This window comes from Rhyacophila brunnea, unplaced genomic scaffold (assembly GCF_057557595.1).
Source record: "Rhyacophila brunnea isolate RB1 unplaced genomic scaffold, BYU_Rbru_1.0 scaffold_18, whole genome shotgun sequence".
In the NCBI taxonomy this organism is placed as follows: Eukaryota; Metazoa; Arthropoda; class Insecta; order Trichoptera; family Rhyacophilidae; genus Rhyacophila; species Rhyacophila brunnea.
In genome coordinates this window covers 23,878,919-23,898,120 of record NW_028232837.1, presented here as the reverse complement: position 1 = coordinate 23,898,120, position 19,202 = coordinate 23,878,919, and the positions used below count along the sequence as shown (strand labels likewise).

General features: G+C 34.0%; 1 protein-coding gene and 1 long non-coding RNA gene across 2 annotated transcripts in view; both read left to right on the top strand.

Annotated features, from left to right (window-relative positions):
- LOC147073347 (protogenin B-like) overlaps nt 1–19,202 on the top strand; it is a 350,529-nt gene that overhangs the window by 221,572 nt on the left and 109,755 nt on the right. The gene's annotated exons all lie outside the window — the stretch shown is intronic.
- LOC147073349 (uncharacterized) lies at nt 10,918–12,526 on the top strand. Its single transcript, XR_015070483.1, has 3 exons — nt 10,918–10,990; nt 11,228–11,453; nt 11,757–12,526. It is a non-coding gene; the product is annotated as an uncharacterized LOC147073349 (long non-coding RNA).

Genomic DNA, 19,202 nt, shown 5'->3' with positions numbered 1-19,202 from the left:
AGGGTACTTTGAAGTCTTTAAAGCCGGCGCCAAGGTCGAAAACTATAAAACATATCGAATAATCAAAATAACCTTACCTTTTCCATGGTAAGCCCTCTTTTCAGCCCCAGCTCCTGGACTATACAAGTAGAATTGACAATCGCGTATTTATTTACGTTATAAATCGATTTACCCAACATGGACACTCCCTGTATTGTATTCGTTCAGGCCCGGTTCTTAATTACAATTTCTTTGGAATCAATTCTTTCTTTTGGATTTTCTCGTACTATGTCACGAATGAAATGAACTATTTTTAGTGTTGTCAATATCTTCATAAATAACCTGAATTTCACCGCTGGATGAAGGCCACTATTCTCCCTGTCCCTGTGCGTGTGTTCTGTTTCTGGATCTTCCTTTTACTGGTGGTACATGCTTCACATGTTCCGACGAAGGTATGGTATGACAAATAAATATAGAAAATTAATCATTGAAATGTAGGCACAACCAAACCTCATTATCTATTTTCAACTCATGATTTCCGTTCTCCAACCTTTGTCGTATTACGTTCAACTCTGCCTCGTGTAAAATATACTCGGAATCTCAACTATAATAATACCACGACAATGTAACCTGAAAACATCTGTGATCAAAGCTAATTAATTACCTGCACTATGATCAAATACTAATTTCCGCCACACCTGTCAATTTGCTGTGGCAACGCCTCGAGACATTCACGCTATCCTGGAGCCTTTGAACTATTATAATAATATCTACCTCTATATATTATAATTCACCTTGATATCTACCATATTATTATTAATATACCTTGAATTTCTAAATACTAATCACTTCAAGAACAGATATCTTCCTACGCGGGGCAGGCTTGAAGGATAATCGCGGGGTTTTCCCCGCGGCTAAACTTTGAAAGCTTCCCCCGTTTGAGACGATATACATTTTAAATTTAATACATATTAAATGAGATATTCAAGGTCTCTGTTAAGTTTATGTAATGTTATGTAGAAATATTATTTATGCCCTTAGAGAAAACCGTACAGAAAAAAAAGCCTTTGAAATCCAATATTGGCTGAGTTACACGGATTAAATAATTTATTATAGTGTCTTCGTCGGTCGTACAGAGATTAAGCATTTTAACACTGATTGTAAAATACCACATTAGGTAGGTGCTTATATCATTTTGGTATGTTTTCTGCGAAATAATAAATACTTGTAAGCACTTTCCATTACACTTACTCACTGAGTGTTACACTTACCCAAACTTTCGACATCTGTGTACCCCTTATATAATTTTCGTAACATGAGTACCCTCGTCAAAAAAATGCATATACCTACTTAATAACGATAAAAATATATTTTTTTCTTTTTTAGTGCATAAACAGAATATGTAATAATAAACGAAAAATAAAATTCTTTAATAAAATAAATAAAAGTTATATTATAAATAACATTCATTATAATCAATAACAAGGATGAAATTGTTTATGTTGAGATGATCATCATAATTTGGTTCCCTAATTGTTAATTTTAATCTGAGATGCGGTTCCACATCCAAAAGCCTGTTCCTTGTTTTGACTTAATGTTTACAAATCCTGAAAAAGCAACTTCACATAGATATGAAGTTGGAAAGGGCAAGATGTTTTTCATGAATTTCTCTGTTAAAACTGGATACACATGTTGCATTTGCAACCAGAATGATGTTAAAGTACACTCCTTATATTTACTTTTCAATAATCCGTCTGAAGCTAATTCCAATAATTGCTCACCTTCCGCATGCGATAAACCTTCTTGCATGGATGTTGTATTGATATCGTATTAATGCTTGTTGGCCTTGTTGCACCAGGCGCAGCGAAAGCCCGGTGCAGCGAGTACCCAAATCAAATTCTTCCCGTACCCCAGGGGTTACGTGTACCACACTTTGGGAAACACTGACCTACTGTGTCAATGGGTTAGTAGTGTTAGTATGAAGATATTGTCCAGTTTTTTTACTTCAAAATTGAATTACTTCTGCAAAAACAAAACGACTGTCAAATAGGGCAGTGCTTCCAAACATTTTTTTACGCCGCAGTATAGGTATTTAAATTATATTTTTTTGGAACTGAAGAATATTCGGTACAGTTTGTTTAATGAAAGTCAGACGGGAACAGCGTCAATTTTCATCGCCGATTTTGACTAAATTCATGAGTTCAAGAATGAAAACCTATCAAATAATTCAGTATATCGGCTATTTTATAAATTTGTCAGCCACTGGCTTGCACTAAATAGGCAAGAACCGAATATTCTTTTCTTATAAGGACTGCGAAAGAGGAAGGGAAATACGTCAAATGACAACTTTTCAGGAAAGTCTGGGCACTGGCACAATATAATTTAACCCATTTTTAATTTTATAAGTTGTCTACCCGTCCTTTCGCACACATCCTACGTATTTTTCAACTTTTCCCGATTAAGCACCTACGTCGTCCTATACTCATTTTTTTCCAAAATTAATTACAAGGACCTTTAAAAGCTGGCAAACGAGCTTCTTCGATACGTAGGAGTATATTGGTTTTGGCGGGGCGATGTTAATTCGCGTGTTGGATTAATTGAGACCGCAGCCGGCGATTGATTTCAGCAATCAACTTTTGGCGTGTTTGATGAGGGTCTGTCGCTTACTTGTTTCCTTTTGTCTACACTCTCGCATTGATTGATTTTATTCCGATCAGTGTTGCCGTATTGAAAAATAGTATCTTGATTATTATCCTCACCGCAATAATATTTCTTATTACTATGTAGAACGCGAGGAAAATGTAAAATGTTAACATGTTTACGCTGTTGTTTACAAAGAAAGGGCGAAAAAATACTAGTAATTTGACAATGAATTTATAGTCAAAGTTACCAATTAATTCTCAAAGCCACAATTTTTCGGAATGAACTATTTTTGCTTCGCTGTTGGTCAATGTGGGGGTCAAGAACCCCAGGCCGTTTCAGCAAACACTCCGTGATTACAACAACGCGATAATCAGCTAATTTCCCAATTAGCGCATGACTTCATATACAGTCAGCATATGCTGTAAGTGTGACATAATACGTCGATGAGGGTCGACAACCACAAACTTTGTCAGTGAACCGCTGCGAGGTAGCAGCAAGGCGACTGTCAGAATATAACCCAATTGTGGTCTACGTCAATAATAGCTGGCCGCAATTTATTGAATATTCATTCAATTAAGTAATAGCAAGTCACAGTTGATGGGATATGGCACTCTACGAACACGCCTCAGACTGAGCCTCACCGCGCGTTACTTTGCACGGTTAACTTCACACCTTCCATTGTACTTATTCGTTTACCAGTAAATAAACCCTCTCCTCAATTCACTCGACCAACCTCCAACCAAACTTTTGCATCTCCAACATCATCCACCGCCAAAGTGGTGACCCCGACGTGATCGGCTTCACCGCCAAACCAGTAATAGTTTCTAGGTCTCACTTCCTCTATTATCTTCAATACCTATGCTTAACAATACTAAACTGTTTGGCTACGTGTAAAAATGTTTTAATTATAATTTCCTAGGTATTATGTGAATATTGACGTAATATGTATTGTAACAATAATAATATCTTAACATCTGTCGTTTTCTTTTTGTTCACAGGTATGTATGCTTCACCTTCTTTGAAATGCCAGACGTCAGACATATTGGACGTAGTTATTAATATTTTAAATAAAGTATAATTACGTAGTTTATACCTACACCGTATGAAGTCAGATAGCTAAATCGGACATGCTGTCCTTCTCTTTTGATGTAAGATGTAAGTATGTTACTTTTATTTATGAATCAGTCAATTACGTAGTTTGACTCGGAATTCACTGCACTACCTATATATTTTTTCAAAAAATGTTTTAATGCTTGCTCCTTTACTTATTATTAAATATTTTTTATGTCATTTTATTATACATATTAGTATGTTACCCAAACCAATCAACCCACATTCGGGGCTACTGCAAAATAATGAATTATGAAGAAGTTTAATTTTATAACATGCGACATCTGGGAATTAGGTACAAAGAAACACAACATCTGCATAGCTATATGAAAATCAATCGATGTCAAGTGTGTTACAAAACGTGTATCGATTGCTGTCAAGTATAATTTTTTTCAGCATGTTACGTAACATAACTATCCAAGTCAAATACTTTATATTCATTCAAGTATCGACTGAAAAGAATTATATACACCTCTACTCCGCGTGTATGATCCAGTTCAACCATGCTGTTTGTCTAGCTAAATTGCTTGCAATGAATACAACAGTCTTTGCAAACACATTAATCGTAAATGTCACCTACCACAATTAATGCTGTCATACTAGGAACTACACACTGATGTTTATATGACTGAGTGACTGACCAAACCTTCACCTTGTAAAGGCAACGGTCGTTGGCCCTGTCGGTTCAACTTGCCGCTGTGCACTGTTCGCACAATGCGATCGGACATGCCGAACTCTGCTTGGATTTTCTTTATTTTCCCTCTTCATGGTTAGTAGTCGTTACGTAGTTGTCACGGGTGACGTCATACCTTGTCTTCAAGGGCGAGCCTTACGCATTTATCTTGTGATAGTACTACTAATTACTACACGGTGTTGCACTAGTGTTTTATTATTATAACGAATCCATCAGAGATGTGAACGACTGTATCATTTATGCTGGAGATATAGTTTTTGTGACATTATATTTTATTATATTAATTGTAGCTGCAAACAACAAAATTTACCCTTGTATGGGAAAGTGTCATTTTCTCCCGACCAATATATCGTACTTTATTAAATGTAATTATTATATTAATCCCGTCATTTTTTTCGGGGTCACAGGATGGCATCCTTTTTACCCCAACCTAAGCTTTTCGTAAGTATATTAACTAAAATTGTATTTATTTTTATTCTTAATCAACTCGCATTTGGAAGTTTTTTTCGGTTTCAATGAATCTAACCCCCCCCCCCCCCGAAATCGAAATTAAAATCCTCTCCCATCAGCTCTCTTACCGGCGTTTTAGAACGTAATCGGAAGGGGGGAGAGAGGTTGCAGTACTTTCTTTCACCTCAACTAAAGTTCAATGAAAAATACATATTATGTAGGTACCTAGTGGTTAAACTTTCAACTTATGACACGTTTGCTATCTATCAGTACTCTCTTGTATGCTGCAGAGTCATGGACTCCCATTCAAGATTCAGTCAAAATTACAACCTTTTCATTATATTTGTAACAAATTGACCGTTCTATTATACATGAAACACATTTATTAGAGCAGTGTATGAAAATGTCACCTTTTATCAGAATTTAGGAGATTTTTAGTTTTCTATTTAGTAGTTATCCCTATATGAAAAATTCGTGTACTAGACGTTACACAAGCAATTCATTTTAGGGACGATTTGGATATGTGATGTATCTATTTTTAAATTTTTTCAAACCAAATGTGTATGAGCAGGGTCGAAAACCGGAATTTTTCTTTTCTTTTTTAAGATCCGATGTCCATTTTAAATCAACGGTGGGATTTATAATAGTGGGGAGACAATTTTGAATTTCCCGCCGACAACCTTTCAATTGCAAAACATTCTAAATTGTCATGCTAATAGGATCGAGATATTATAATGAAACCTTACCATTTTTCCGCCGCTTATTTACGCTTTTTAAGTAATTATTCTGAGCCGCGTTGCGATTCGGTCTGTACATTTTAATGCCCAATGTATTGTTGGGAATTATTCCCGGCTTATCTCCAAAGTTTGAATTTACATAAATCAACCAGAGAGGAGAAAGTTTTCTTTTAAATCTATTAAACGCTCATCCCATGCGGCCGTTTATTTATTGTCCGTTTTTTACACCCGTTTATTGAAATTAGAAAATCCGCTGACATTATTTTATTTCTTTGACATTTTTTTTTAATTTAGCCGACATTCAATTATAAAATTATTCAAGGAAGTCTCGTTACAAAGTTTTAATTTTAAAACGTTTTGTCGTGATCATGTTTTTTTTTAATAATTTTGTTGTGCCTTGTTAGATGGAGGGGCATGCTGAGTGAAAAGAACAATTAAGGGGTAGAGCCTGCTCCTGCAGAGTGAATCCTTTTCTTTTGTTAATACTATATTTTTTTGTACGTCAAATATTCACATTCTTTCATACAGAAAACAGTCACAACTGATACACTAAAATATTGCATACCTACCGAGTTGAAATCCTTGCGACGCGAGTTTATTTTATTATATATCAATCACGGAAAAAAAATGATTTCAATTTGTGGACATATTTAAATGGTCATCGCAACATTTACTGGATCCATTTCACATAATATATTATAACGTGTCCAGCGCGATTAACATAACACTTTGATACTTTATAATAATTCTAATGTAAGATTATATTTTGTTATTTAAAAATGTCAAGATTTCTAGAAAATAAAAATATGTTTATCTGGAAATCCTTTCATATTTATATCGATTTCTATCGCTTTTGTTTGAGGTCTCCCATTAGAGTTCGACAAACTTCAAATTTGGATAAGTATCGATTACATTGTTAAAATGTATTAAATTTGCAGTTTTCGTAATCTGTCGCTAAAAACAATACGCTCACCCTTAATTTAATAGCTGTTTATAATATAAAAAAAACTTATTTTTATAGGCTATTACATTTTCCTTTAGTCACATAGTTGCATAATCTTGGAAACATAATCCTTTTAGTCTTAAGCGCGGCAAGTTTTTATCTTTACGGTAAGTATTCATTTCCGGTTCATATAACAACAACGTTGTATGTTTTTACGATGCTTCCGGTTATCATCGATTGTGCGTAAACGGAAATGGACCAGTTAATCTAATACATTGGTTGCCATAAAAGAGGAAATATTCTCCTGAGTAAGTATTTAGTATCACCCATATTCCAGAAGAATAGGGTAGGTTTTTGAAGATGTGAATGATTAGATAATTGTATTGAAATTCTGCAGTGCTGACTATTGGCTATAATAATATTTATTTATTTAGGAAAACAAAACATTGTGGACATAACAAATCTAAATTCAAGACGTTTGTGCATGACAATTATATTACAACAAATATTATCTACTCTCACAAGAGAGAAGAAGAGAATATATATAATAATAATAATAAATAAAAAGATTACACACAAACAAGTACAATTTTATACAGAAAAATAAAAATTCGAATACGAAATTAATAGCACGTCACCGAAAATGTCTACGTCTTTGGGGAGCGCATTGACTAGTTTTGCACCCCTCGCTAATGGTGCCTGATAAGCTTGACACGAGGAAACGATTCCGATCCAGAATAAATCATGGCTGCGACCATGTAGGTAATTGACAGGCGCATGTAAATTCAAATTTATTAGGACACCACGATAGGAAACCATCCCTCGCGATATCAGGCAAAAGTGTTTTCTTCTATGATATATATTTTGTACATAGTTTAATCAAAATCTGCTTTTGTATTATATTTTCTGTGTGGCCTGATTCTATGAAAATAGTCCGTCAGGGTCCATATTTCACATGCGTATAGGTATATATTCTGTCGTAGGTACCTAGTAAATATTGGGCCCTTATGCAAAAATCGTGCAAGGGCCCCTCAGTGTTTGAAAAACCTGCTAAAAATCAAAGTCGCGAACAGTGTTTACGTACGAAGAGCGTCATACATTTCGGTACACAACAAGTGCTCGGTGTTGCGATTGTCACGTTATTTACGTTTGTTCATGGTGGCTTCCGCCTACTTCGACCAAAGTAAACAATAATTGTTTTTTGAATAAAAAATCTGAAACACTGACAAAATGCCAGCCATGTCGAAATCAACCTTTTCTCTCGCCCTTTCCTCATTCGCGCAGCTTGAACATTTTAATACCCGCAAAAAAAAATCGCCAACATTCAACTCGTCGACGTGATGTTTTACATAAAATTCGCGGTTCAGCGTAGCTTGAACTATGGTGTTTTAGAGCTTCCCTCCAGAATATTTTCTTCGATTCAACGTCTTTTCCGATCTAAATCAATCTCAAGAACTTTCTTAACTTTTTTTTTCAGATATCAGTGCGATTTTTTTAACGAACGGTGTAATTTGTAATACATAGTATATGTACTTAAAAAATACAAAAATCATTAAGAGCGTACATAAGTGAAACGGCAAATAATTTTCATCATTATGTGGGACGTAATTTCGGCCGCGTTGCTAGTCGGAGAGCGATAGTCGACCTGTGAGCACGGCAATTTGTTTTGTGATGGCGTCGGAGGAATATATTCTTAAATCGTGTAAAGATGACTAAAAAACGTTCCGCATGTACTTGAAAAAGAAAACATGTCCATGAATATACTATTAATTATTATTACGAATATAATAATAAATATAACATTAAAAGGACGCATGTTGAATTTTTATGACAAATTATATTTCGTTCGGCTCGCGTCATTTGCACAATCCGCGCATCGCCTAGTCACGATCTTTTTAGACCATGCCTCAGCTGAGGTATAGCCTTAATTCTCCGACTGAGGCGGTTCTCGTGATGCAGTGGGTAAGGCGCTGGCCTTCCACCCGAGAGTTCTGGGTTCGATTCTCGGTCATGACAAAAACATTTATGTGTTTTTCTCAAAGCCTGGGTGTTTGTGATTGTTCAAAATTACTGACCAACCACCAAGGCATGGTTATTAATAATTTTATATAAAAAAAAAATCCGACTGAGATTTAAGACCCCTTGTCCAGCTGCGACCTAATGTTTCGCATACCCTTGCGTTGGGGTAGATACACCACTGTAAACACACTATTCCAAAATGTGTGTGCGTCAGTCCACAAATGCGCGAGGTTAGTTCTGCGAACAATCTGCTCAATCATGTATTTTAACATTAATTGTCTATAAAATGAACGAGTATTGTTAAATGTTGTGATCTGTTTGGGTTTGACGTAAGGTAGAGATCCCCTGTCAAACATTACAAGTAACTTATATTGTTGATTGATATTTTTGAAGGCCGGGAGGAGAAGAGGAGATATCTGGTACCTGTATTATATGTAATGTAGGTACCTACCTTATATACAACAATTATTATACCTAATAATAATTCGGGCATTAATTATAATGGTGAAGATTTGGTAACATTGGGTAGGGTAAGGTAAGGTAATTTGGCAGTATTTTAAAAGTTCGTATCATTGAACCTGAACTGAACGAATCAAATGGTACCGTTGGATTTATTTGATTTGGAACCGTTTGGTAGAATGTCCACGGAAACGCTTTTCTGACAACTAATTAGTGTTGCTAGTACTTAAAATTAATTCATAATATATTAGTCTCTAAAACAGAAACATATTTATTGAAACGTCAACTTGTTACGAAATTCTAACCTCCTATCGTGGTCTACAATAATACAAATTTAGCAAACTGTCGTATTCATTCATTTTAAATACACAAAATATAAAGAATGCTTCATAAATAGGTAGCCATTTAGTTAATTTATAAGATTTATAGGTATGACAAGTTTTTTAAAATTACTTTTGATTAGAGCTTTTCATAATTGACCACTTGTTCATGTCGACAGTATGATATTGTGACTTAGACGACAATCGAACAAATATTAAATTCGTTAGGTTATTAGATTATTTAGTTAAATAATAAAGATCATTCCGGGTTGATTTAACACAGTTTGTAGTTTAGAATCTCCGTTACAAAATATAAATAAAATGAAAATAAATTCTTTGTCTGACATAATAATTATAGTAATGATATTAAATCGAACTCTTTGCATAGAAAATATGGCTGGATTTTGAGATAATAAGACCAAAAGCGGCGTCTTGTTAGCGTATGGTTACTTATGAATAATAGGTATTAATTATTAATCTACAATATACATAATTCAAGTGAACTCCTATGGTGTAAATATATAACATATTAATATGAACACCTCACGATATATAAATGCCGAATAATGCTTATCAACACTTTGACAGATTGCCATTAGTCTATGGATCGTCCGAATTGGTTTGACGTTTCATGTCAAACCATTTCTGATGGTCCGAGAACGGTTTGATTTTCAATGATACACTGAACCAAACGTCAAATCTCAAACCATTTCCGGTCAACTACAATTTGTATGTATATTGTCTATGGTTTAATTTGATTTGTTTCGTTCAGGTTGAAAGAAACGAACCTTAAGTAAATGTAAAAAATGAACACTTTAAAATAAAAAGTTTTATTCTTTTTAAGGAATGGCATAAACATTATAATGTTAAAAATGTATGAATAGAAGAAAATATTGATAAAGTTATGTGTTTAAACGTAATATTAAACTTATTAATGTATCATCAATGACTAGGTAATTTGGCAATAGGATATTTAATTTGGCAATAGGGGAGGGGTTAGGTAATTTGGCACTATGATAAAGTATACAAATATTTAAAATATTATTTCGTTTATAACTACTATTCATCATTATCCGAATTCATGGATCCACTGCACTTATCACACATGAAAATATCTTCTTCTGTGGACTCGTCTTGGCAGCGTACATTATAAGGAACATAGCAAAACGAACACTGAATCCATGACGTAATACTATTCTTTCTGACATCTGAGAGATACTGGGTATGAAAAATCTCAACCATTCTTCTAATAAATAGTTCAGCATTTTATTAGAATTAGGCAAAAAAAATTGTTATGCTGAAAAAAAATAGCAAATGTGTGTAGTATAAACACGATAGGTAATTTGGCAATAGTCTTATTTAACTCAATTGTGATGAAATATCATTAAATATGTCGTAATACATATCCTCTTGCGTCCTGAGGTACACATATGTGGACGTTATTTAAATATTTTTTAGCAATGATTTGAATGGATACTTGAACCGCATTTGACTACAGTGGTATAGATAGTGTATTTTTCTACCACTAGAGCAAAACACTAGCCTATGTAGTTTTAAAATAAATTGTTATTTTGACTTTGAAGTTATGGATATTTGCACAAGACAAAAATGGCGGCTAAAAAGTCAACTCTGACAAGTAAGTGCTTTTAATTAAATATTAATATTTATTTCTATTAAAAACCAATGATGTATTTACTTTCACAATGAATCATAGTAATATTCCGTATACTTTAAATTATTTTTACACTTTAGTAAAATATTATAATCATAGTTTCAAAATTCGGTACACACATGTGTAACCCAGGTCTAGAGTGGTATATTTTGACATTAGTGTATCTGATTTATTGAGGTTATGTTTTTTGTTTACATTTAGACGAATCCTTGAATAGCCAGCATATTGGTGATATTTTGAATGATAATGATGTCGAAGTTGGTGGAGGATATAACCCTGACGATAGTAATGATGTTAACATTCATCTCCTGGGGCCAGATGATGACTTTATCCTGGAGAAGCAGTGAACTTTACCCACTGCTAGAGGCTGAGATACATCCTCTAAAATCACAATCCAGGATCCTATCCTGGCTTATGAAACCATAAGGTATCAATGCTCATATTATATTAATTTATCATTTAGTCATAAATATCAAACTTATCATTTTATTAGGCAAGTGCATGCACTGCCAAAAAATCAATTAAGTAGGTAACAATTAAATTGATAGAGTTTGAAAAGGCTTTGTGATCTCCATATTGAGGATTCCATGGACAGAATAATTAATATACTTAAAATGCCTAGTGATTAATACTATTGGCCATTAGTATTTATATTCCTGGTGTTGAATACTTAATAAATAGGAATAAATGTATCGATTAATTCATAGTATTGTATTTTCTATTGTTTCAGTACGCTGAGCCTAATAAGACGAATGATGCTGAGCTGAAGAGTTCAGTTCATGGCCATATATGGTTTATTGGGTGCTGGACTCCAATTGCTCTATAAATTATTCTCCTTGTGGGGAAGTGAATCCTACCTATCTGATGAAGATACGATACAATCTCAATGCAACGCTGTGATGTTACTTTGGCTTCCCAACAACTGCCCTTGTACGTCTACACATATGACTTTTTTACCAGCTTCAACCTCACCGATTCGTTATTTCAGGCCAATACGTGTTATGATTCAAAGAAGACGAAGAACGATATGCATCACTCAGTCAGCTGTTGTAAAATACTGATTACAAGTCGATGAGCCGCATTAATCTTCACAGTGGTGTGTTTGCTTTCACATGACATCAAGCATGTAAACTGTGAGGATCTTTGACCACTGTGGACATGGACATGAAATTGTTTGCTCATTGTACATGCAAACTTATAGGCAAGAAAATATTCACTGTGATTGGAATACTTCATAGTCATGGAAAATCAGACTTGCAAACCCTACGATTTGGTATGAAAGTCATTTAGCCATCATTACCATCATCGATACAAGGTCATCCAAGAAACTCTTCACCATTAGCTTCCATAACACACCGAGTAAACACAGATCTACTTCTAAAGCAAAGAATGGTTGTCCCTAAACCTATTCCCTGAAGTGCGCGCTAATTAATGTGTAGTATTTTAGGGTTTTGACCGTTATTGTACTATATTTTTAATCTAAATAAATATAATTATCCAATCACCATTATATTATTATGATTATTGTACGAGGGTGGGTCAATAATTCCTTAGAAAAAAGCATTAAAACAGTTTTTATTTTTGTATTTTTTTTTTATTTCTCAACATAATCTTCTTGGAGCTCAATACACTTGGTTAGACGTTTCTCAATTTTTTTTAAACCGTCAGAAAAATAAGTTTTCGGAAGGTTCTCAAAATAAGCATTTGTCCGATCGATGACTTCTTCATTTGAAAAAAAACGTTGTCCACTTAGCCATTTTTTTAAGTTTGGGAAAAGGAAAAAGTCACTGGGGGCTAAATCTGGCGAATACGGTGGGTGGTCGACCAATTCAAACTTCAATTCTTCAATTTTAGCCATTGATCGTAAACATGTGTGAACACGGGCATTGTCCTGATGAAAGAGGATTTTTTTCCTGTTTAAATGAGGCCATTTTTCTTCAATTTCGTTTTTTAGCTGGTCCAATAAAGATGCATAATAATCCCTTGTTATTGTTTTTCCTTTTTCCAAATAGTCAACGAAAATAATTTCACGTGCATCCCAAAATACAGTAGCCATAACCTTACCAGCTGATTTTACGGTTTTCGCCTTCTTTGGACATGGTTTGTCTTCGCAATCCACTGCTTTGACTGTTCTTTCATCTCGGGAGTATAGTGGTGTATCCATGTTTCATCTACAGTCACAAAGCGACGAAAAAATTCATCCGGATTGCGTTGCATGAGCGGCAACAGGGCTTTAGAGGCCACCACCCTATTGCGTTTATTGTCGACTGTGAGCAAACGCGGCACCCATCTTGCAGAAATATTTTTCATGCCCAATTTGTCATGTAAAATAGAAATGACGCTACCTTTTGAGATCCCTGTAACCTCAATTATCTCACTCAACTTTAATCTTCGGTCACTTAACACCATATCGTGGATTTTATTGATCATTTCTGGTGTAGTCACCTCTACAGGACGTCCTGAGCGTGGTTCATCCTTTGTTGATGTACGACCACGTTTAAATTCATTTAACCAGTTATAAATAGTTGCAAGTGAAGGAGCAGATATGCCGTGAACTAAATCTAACTCTTTTTTATTTCCTTTGCTGTTAACCCTTTTATATTAAAATGTTAAATAACAGCTCTAAACTCAATTTTCTCCATTTTCCATTTTCCACAAGCAAATTTTTTTTTAAATGTACGAAAAACACACAACAACCCGACCAATCTGATTGAAACTTCGCAGCATACTGAATCGGTAGTGCCGCTGCATGAAAACAAACCGCTTACAGTACTAGTCGCGCCACTTGTCGGCTTTTCTAAGGACTTATTGACCCACCCTCGTATTATTTTCCTAATAAAATTGTATCATTATATGGATATCACATTGTTTTTCTTTCATTTCATTGTTTGTACTGTATCTAATATTGTACTCTATTGTGACCTGCACTCACGTGCACGTAGTGGATTTTAGTTAATATATAGTAAAAAAAATATTTTTATTTTTTTTTGTGATCTTAATAATATTTATTGAACAGAAAAATGCACAAATCTATCTCGGGTCTCAAAGGATATAACAGTATTTTATACTATCTAGAAATCAAATAAAATCGATAAAATTTTACCTTTGAAAAACTATTATAACGGGCACTTATAATTTTGAAGTTAAAAAGTTAATATTTTCACACTATTAGCTAAGCAATCACAGCAAAACACTAAATGTTACATTCAAAATAGTTTCATAACAAAAAACTACGTTTATTTTTTAATCGAACCAATACTAATAAATTGATTTCAGTTGTAAAAGTCATGACATTACAGTAAATTAAATAAAACAGGTCTCTTCGAAATCAACAAAATACGTATGTTTCAACAAGACAAACGCTTTACTGTTTTGTACCAGCGAAGACGCGTGTGATAATCGTCGTCTGTAAATTATTTTTATATTATTAGATATTTTTCCATCTATTAGTGAGTCTTTGAAGCATATATAGCGATAGGTTATTTAGCAGTCATTTTTTCAAAAACTACTGTTAAATTACCTATACTGCCAAAATACCTTACCTTACCCTATAATATATTACACAAAATATACGTGCTAGATTTTGACGGATTTGTTAAATATTTAATACGAAACTAAACTGTGTAGGCAATCATAAAGATATTCATTTCTTTTCGTGTGTATTAATATTTTACTACGGGCGCACTCAAATTTTTGGCATTTTTTCTCTGGGATTTTCTCATGTAGGTACCCATTACCCACATAAATAAGTGTGTTTCTGTGATCTTTCAAAATTATGTACCTATATCCAATAAAACTGAGCCTACGTATATTCTTAATACGACTATGTTTTGAATGAAACTGAACAACAATTCGAAATATATTGCTCGCACTCCAATCTATATTCCCCAGTTGAGGACTTATCAGAATCCATAAGCCGCTTCCGTCAAAGAGATACGACCCGAATCCTTCAGATCGAGGGATAAAGAAAGCGAAATAACGACATCAGCCTATTTGTGTTATTTTTTCTCCTCATTTCGAAGAGAATATTATTTCCCTTTCGCTTCCTTTCCTCCTTTGATTTATGACGAATTTTGAGGATTTGGATCGCGGGCTAACTCCCACGTCGTAATGATGGATCGTCAGTTCGGATCACTTCCGTGTTCATTTTATTTAGAGCCGTTGCTAAGCCCTTTAATCAAACTTCTCTTTAGACTATATTATTATCTATTATATTGACAGTTCAGCTATTATACGTACTTTGATGGATATTAATAATATATAAAAATTCTTAACACCAGTAGGTATTTAGTTGTAATTAATATTTCAATTAGTATACCTAATACTATTCAATTTATAGACATCGTAAACTTCTATTGTTTCCAATGCGAAAATGTTCAGGTTGTATCGAAATAATAATTGTAAGTTGGTATGTCTGGTGAAGTGCAATTAACGTACTATCCAGTGTTCCCATCTTTTTCTATGCTGATTATAGTACAAAGGAGTAAAAATTATAGCATTTCTGAAAAATATATAGTACAGGAACATCTTTCGTCTTGAATCCTTTAAAATTATAGTATTTTGGAATACCTGTCGTAAAATTATAGTATTTTACATTTTTCGCAGAATTAAAATTATAGTACGGTTGGCACCACTGTCACTACTATCTACCTATTTTGGGTCATTCGGTTTTAGAAATGTATATAAAATAGAATAAATGAATACAATAAAGTAGATAAAAACTATCACTTACCTATTAGGTAAGTCAAGGATCACAATAAAAATATAACAAGCAAATTATGAATAGTTGAAGTGTTTGTAAAAAACCTCAATCACTAATTAAACAATCAATAGGCGTATACATCGTCAAATCGTATTGATAAAAATAAAATGTTGCTAATATTAAAGTTCTTACCTACTTTATTGTATTAATTTATTATATAAGTTAGAATTAATTGTATTCGTTGTCAGTGTGTATTTACCTTTTGGTGAGTGCACATACCTAGTGCCTGGAGATGCCTTGAGGCGAAATCCGTGTCGCAAAAAATGACTCAAATGGAACAGTACAAAAAATTAAATTCATTAGAATTTAAATTCAAATTCCATCAGGTACCTTTGGTCGATAGTATTAATATTAAAAATGTTTTAAATCACTAATTCAATTTATAAACATCGTAAACCTTCTATGTCCTTTTTATTGTTAGGAGAGCATATTATACATATGTTATTATGTGTATCGAAATAATAATTGTAGGTTGGTATGCCTGGTGAAATGCAGTTAACGTAGATACTACCTATTTTGGGTCATTCTGTTTTAGAAGATAGCTCTGCTTAAAGCCAGATTACCTATTTTGGGTCATTCGGTTTTAGAAGATAGCTCTGCTTAAAGCCAGATTACCTATTTTGGGTCATTCGGTTTTAGAAGATAGCTCTGCTTAAAGCCAGATTTCCTATTTTCGGTCATTCGGTTTTAGAAGATAGCTCTGCTTAAAGCCAGATTACCTATTTTCGGTCATTCTGTTTTAGAAGATAGCTCTGCTTAAAGCCAGATTACCTATTTTGGGTCATTCGGTTTTAGAAGATAGCTCTGCTTAAAGCCAGATTACCTATTTTGGGTCATTCGGTTTTAGAAGATAGCTCTGCTTAAAGCCAGATTACCTATTTTGGGTCATTCGGTTTTAGAAGATAGCTCTGCTTAAAGCCAGATTACCTATTTTGGGTCATTCTGTTTTAGAAGATAGCTCTGCTTAAAGCCAGATTACCTATCTTGGGTCATTCGGTTTTAGAAGATAGCTCTGCTTAAAGCCAGATTACCTATTTTGGGTCATTCGGTTTTAGAAGATAGCTCTGCTTAAAGCCAGATTACCTATTTTGGGTCATTCGGTTTTAGAAGATAGCTCTGCTTAAAGCCAGATTACCTATCTTGGGTCATTCGGTTTTAGAAGATAGCTCTGCTTAAAGCCAGATTACCTATTTTGGATCATTCGGTTTTAGAAGATAGCTCTGCTTAAAGCCAGATTACCTATTTTGGGTCATTCGGTTTTAGAAGATAGCTCTGCTTAAAGCCATAAATCAGATTGATCATTACAATGTCGAGTTCATATCCTGAAACAATAAAATTATCAACAACTATTGATTATTCTGCCTTCCCTATCGTAGGTCGCCCAATATCAGAGCGATATGCACCTCTTCGTTTGCTAGAGTATATGCTACATAACTTCGCACTCCGGCTCTATGGTGAAATGATCTAATATATTCTATAATTTTTATATACTATCTATCTATTTATTTATTTATTACTATATATATACAAGTGAAAATCGTTTGATCTAATTCTTGTATCTAATTGATCTAGTAGCAGTGTAGTAAAAAGTGCAAAGTTATAAAACGTAAACCTTGCACAGTTCGGTGGTGGGACACAAGCAGTGTTGCCAACTAAAATTTTCAAAATTCAGCAGACTTTTTGATTTTTTCTTCAAAATATCAGTAGATTGACAAAAATGTATGAAATTCAACGATTGTGTTTGGTGAAAGCGTCTATATTGACACAATCTCACATTTGTCTTTTAAAAAAACATGTAAAAAGTGACTTTTATTCATCACAAATATCATAATTTCTTCTTTTCCTGACAAAAATTTCAGTAGATCTACTGAATTTCAGTAGACATGGCAACACTGGACACAATTACTAATTTATTACAGGGATTCTTCAGTAACGAAATTCGACGTATTTTTTTCCGAGATAATCAGCTGAGGATGCTGTACTTTTGTCTTCCCATAATTTAGTCGAGGTACTGAAGTTTTATAGTTTGGGTGCTACGCCGAACGTCTCAGTCCATACCCATTCGTTTAAAGACATCAACATTCGGTTCGAGGATTTTTGAAGATCGATCTATACGGCGACATCTCGAAGACTTCAAACTCTCCGTGATATTTGAATAATAATTATAACATATTTCCTTGATATAGAAAATAATTGAGTGAATATAACTGCGAATCATACGTGGCAGTAGTTTTCAAAACTTTTACATCTCAAAAGATTTTTTCATGGCGCCCTAAAAAGCCAATTAGTTGGACGGGTGAGCCCGCTATTCTGAACGCAGTTTCTTAAATTTTTGAATGAAATATCTTTAAGTATGCTCAAAATACCGCTTCATATTATGATTTTTAGTCTTAAAGTTATTTTACCCCTATTTTAACGGATATAAGCAAAGATTTTTTTTTTAAATCCTAATGACACCGCGGATTCTACTAGCAAAAGGATGAATTATTATTATTAGTTTCAAACAGCGACGCACAGTTTGAGTACTACTGTTGAAGTATAAAAGTGGTTATTGTATTCCCGGAATGGATCTCAAATATGAACACATTATTATTTTTGTTTTGCGTGAAAAACGTTTTGTGTAGATAATAAATATCACATTGCACTCAAAATTCCTTCTAATATCTAGCGGGATGTTTCCTTTTGTATCATGTCGTGTGCACGCGTAGTTGTTTTATTCGAGGCGCGGGCGTCCCTAGCGTAACCTTGGTGTGTATATTAAGCTTTATTTAACATGGCATCGTCCTATTTTCAAAACAATGTTCAAACTGTAATACCCACGCACCTAATTGCCTTTTCATAATTTTAAATTTCTGCAAAGCTTTCGCGCTATGGCTCTTAAAAGAATTTCAGAATAGAAGTTTTGAATAAACCTATTGTTGTAAAAGGCTTTCCAGGCAGCCGCGAGGAGGGGGGAGGGCTCCCATCAATGGGTTATGCTTTTGCTTTACAGCACAGCCCAAAAAAAATAATCTCGTTTTGAGGAATACAATGCAGAGAAGGTCAATTTCAATTATCCTGAATATTACTTTATAGAGCCAACGAATATCACACGTAAACGCCACTTTTGTTGATTATTTTAGATTTTCACTTTTGATTGAATTGAGCGTATCTTAGAAAAAAATTGACAATGTTAAAAATCGATATTTCCTTACGACTTCATAGTTATCTCAGCCAACCAAGACGTGTCCTAGTTACTTTCGACGTTGAATACTTTAATAATTCAAACGAAGTTTTTAAACCTCGGAAGAGAAAAATAGAATTCCACATTTCGTATAATATTTTAATTACTCGTAATTACCATTGATATTTTACAACGTTTTTATTAGGTTGTATTCTTTTTTGTCCGGTGGTTGTTTATCCAGTACAAATCTT